The sequence below is a fragment of the Hibiscus syriacus genome, unplaced genomic scaffold (genome assembly GCF_006381635.1).
Source record: "Hibiscus syriacus cultivar Baekdansim isolate YM2019G1 unplaced genomic scaffold, ASM638163v2 tig00110299_pilon, whole genome shotgun sequence".
Classification (NCBI taxonomy): Eukaryota; Viridiplantae; Streptophyta; class Magnoliopsida; order Malvales; family Malvaceae; genus Hibiscus; species Hibiscus syriacus.
Window position 1 is genome coordinate 2,721,098 of NW_024062668.1, and position 4,302 is coordinate 2,725,399.

The window sequence follows — 4,302 nt, forward strand, 5'->3', positions numbered from 1 at the left end:
TGTTATCTAATCATGCATGTCCATGCCAAGGAACTCATCCAATATTTTCGGTTTAACCACCGTAGACGAGACCGAGACGGTCAATAAGCATAACCGCACTACATGATTTAGATCTTCCACTTGAGCGTTGCATAAAGAACAACTTTGTCTGATGAAAAATGTCTAACACGCTCTACATTCGTCATCACCCGATCACAGCCGATCCACCACAAGAACATATATCTTTACTTTTTGAAGACCTCAAGACTTGCTGATCGTAGTCCAAATGGCGTCCCGGACTCTCATAGGCAGATCAAATAGAGAAACATCGATCCACATGAAGACACCAACTTACCTCGTCCTCATTGAACTACAACAATGATCTCCTTTTGGAAGCTAATTTTAACAAAATTGTGTGAGAGAGAAACGGTTCGATAAGATTCTATTTCTAGTTCCCCTCCCCATCAACCATGTCTGCTACCGTCAAACGATGTAAACCAGACGCGCCAGCTGACGTTACATGGTTTATTAAAGGGCCACAATCCTCAAGCCATGCATCAAACCAACTATTACCTACACATCAACTGATATGTTATTGAACATCTGTCCAAACACACGATAACCCTTGCCAAAGTTTGGAACAATTAGTGCGTTGAATCTCGACAGGAATCAAGTCAGTACACCGATACCCAACACTGATCTCTTTTGGCTAAAATATTAAACGCAGGCTTTATAAGAAACACATAATTTTACTGAGCAAGATTCCGAAATCGCAAAACCCCCTTTTTTAATTGGGCAACATACAGTTTGCCAGTTGACTAAATGAACACCACGTTTGCCTTTCGTACCACCTCAAATAAAACATCGCATGATCTTCTCAATCTCTGTATACATCCGTTTTTGTCGGTTATTTTCTCGGTATATCACCGGTGATTGGTATTATTATCGATCTAACACCGGTCAGACTATATTTCCCGATTTAACATCGGTCAGACTATATTTTCCGATCTTACACCCTTAGCAGGAAAACGCGCCCCCTGCACCGCGCTATATGCTGATTTGGCGCCACGTGGGTATAGCGCGCCCCCTGCCCCGCGATATACGGTGATCTGACGCCACGTGGGTATAGTGTGCCCCCTGATCCGCGCTATACCTGGATATCTGACACGTGGGGTATAGCGCGGTGCAGGGGGTGCGCTATACCCCTAATTACCAACCCTTCACGTCCCCATCCTCCCTATAAATACCCCCATCCTCAATCACTTTTATCACACCAAATTCTCTCAAATTCTCTAAATTTCTCTCAAATACTCTCTTTTTAAGGTATGTTTTATAATATTTTTACTATTATGTTTTTATTTTATTTAATATTTTACTAATATAATTCTTTTACAGATATATAATGGAAGGCAGTCTACTTCGCTCGGATGGAAATCATATATCTACACTTTGCTGATACGGTAACATTTTAACGTTTTAATTTAATTTAAATTATTAGTAATATTTAGTTGATTTATTTAATGCATGATTATTAGATTAAGAATTAAATATCTCGACACTTTACTGATACAGTAACATTTTAACGTTTTAATTTAATTTAAATTATTAGTAATAATTAGTTGATTCATTTAATGCATGATTATTAGATTAAAAATTAATTTCTGTAATTATTTATTTTTAGGAGAAGGAACGTGTATTAGATCATTTTATTAGGAATCTTAAGTTAGTGATACCCAGCCTTGTCTTGTCGTATTTAGTAGAGGCTGGATTCGGTTACATAGGTAGATATCAGGGTCACTGTAAGATAGAGCCAGACCTGATTTCTGCCTTAATAGAGCGGTGGAGGCCGGAGACCCACACATCCCATCTTCCGTGCGGAGAGTGTACGATCACGCTTGAGGATGTTTCTATGCACCTGGGGCTTCCGGTGGATGGAGATGTGATATCGGGGATAGCTTCCGGTTCTTGGACTACTTTGTGTCGGGGTAGTCTAGGACGTGTCCCGGAAAATTTTATCGGAGGTAGGATACCGTTAAATTGGTTAGATGCCAATTTTCGGGAGTTGAGCACAGACGCCTCTGAGGATGAGGTTAAGATGTATCCACGGGCATGCATACTGTAGCTGATAGGAGGGTTGTTGATGCCGGACAAATCGCACAACCTAGTTCACTGCATGTGGTTGCGACATCTTAGCGACTTTCGTCTCGCCGAATCATTCAGTTGGGGCTCGGCAGTTTTGGCTTTGCTGTATAGGGAGATGTGTGGAGCCACTGACTACAAGCGTAATGCTATCGAAGGATGTCTCCTACTGCTGCAGTCTTGGGCATGGTATCGATTGCCCTTTTTATGTCCCGTTGTAAAGAACCCATTCGTATTTCCAATACTTCTGAGGTAATTATAAAACTAATTTTGTATATTAATAATTTTATACATCGTATAACAAATTTTTTTCCTTGAATAGGGGGTCTATTGATAGGAAAAATCATCAGGAGCTACCTGATGATTTAGAAAAAATTAGGGTGCTAATCGATCAGAAAGCTGACACACAGGTATGAATTTTAATGTTTAAAAATCGATTTTAGATTATAGTTATATAATTAGATTATTATTTTGATAAAAATTATATATTATTTGTTTTAGTTTGAATGGGTGCCATATTCTACTGATGATGTGAGGGCGGTGATCCCACCTGAGTTGAGGGGTCTATCAGATGTTTGGATGGCGATGGTCCCTCTGATCTGTTATGCGACCGTCGAGTGGCACTCCACTGATCGCGTGCTCCGACAGTTTGGTTGTTTTCAACCAATTCCGGAAGCACCTCGCAATATGGACGAGTTGCATAGCTTAGATAGACGCGGCAAGACAGATACAGATTGGCTGGTGAGGCATCATGAGTGGGTCGTGTTGTGGGAGGATCGACATCGGTGCCTTCCACGTAGAGAGCCCATTTTTACTGACTTCTTGATGTATGCTGAGGATTATTATGAGTGGTTCAACAGTAACGGGAAACCATTTCTACTTCTCGATGATGCACGAGGGAAGACCTTTCCACGACGTTGACAGAGACGTTCACCGACACAGCACCATCGTCCCCCGACTCATGAACGGAGAGCAGGTGCTTCCGATTCATCCTCAGCTGCACCAACAGGACCTTCCCAGCAGCCATCGTAGCCATATATGATGCCACAACCATATATGATGCCTCCATCGCCTTTCCATTACCAGATGCTGCCGCCGCTGCCTTCACCTGGTTTTATGACCCCGCCACCGCCACCGTCACAGATAACCCCTCCTGGAGGCTATTATAGATCTATGTTTGCAGATCCGACTTGGGGTTCATATGCTGGATATTTGGCGGGGTCATCCTCATCACCCATGGCCGCAACACAGACACCTCCTGTACAGTTTTCACACTCAACGATGTCTGGGGTTTCCCAGTTTTCGCATGCTGGTGGGATAGTCAGTCATACACCTCTAGGGTCCTTATTCTATGGAGGTGCTTCATCGTCATCAGCTCCTCATCAACCTGATGTACCTGCTCAGGATGACGACGATGATGATGACGACAATGACGACGACGATGACTATGATGCTGACAGCGAGGAGTCAGAACCTGTGATACGAAGAAATCCTCCTCAAGACCGATAGCCACCGCCATGCGGAACACATTCGCGATGCAGGCATCGATAGATTTTTTTATTATATTTGTATTTACTTTATTTTGTTTAATTGTAAATTTTTATTATTTCTCATTTAATACTTACTTTATTTTGTTAAATTTGTTGGACTTTTTTTTAATATATTTTAGTTAATTTTGTTTATTACCATTTAATATCAGTTATTGTAATTTGGTTATCATTTACCATTTAATTCTTATTGTAAGTTTGTTGTATTTAAATATCAAATTGTTATTAGTTTGATAAAATTTAATAATTGTGTTCGTTTTTTTAATCTTCATCAGCGATTATCGAATGACATTAACTTGAAGTAAATGCAAATTAAAATACAAGAATTATTATTTGATAAACAAATACATCATTTCCTCATCAATTGTTACTTGATGATAACAGAAGTGGACATGTTTTTCTAGTGTGTCATGGGTTTCTACAATGGCCACATCTTCTGTCTTGTCTAGATCTTTCTCGAATATCCATATCGCAATGAATTCGATTGGATTTTGGACGACCACACTCCCTCAATAAACTTGGATTTGGTACAATCGGAAGCCAATCATGAACCTCATCAGGGTCTTTGTCATTACCTATGGGGGGAAACTCAAATTCGTATACCTTAAAAACATCAGATAGTAGGTATACGGGATCC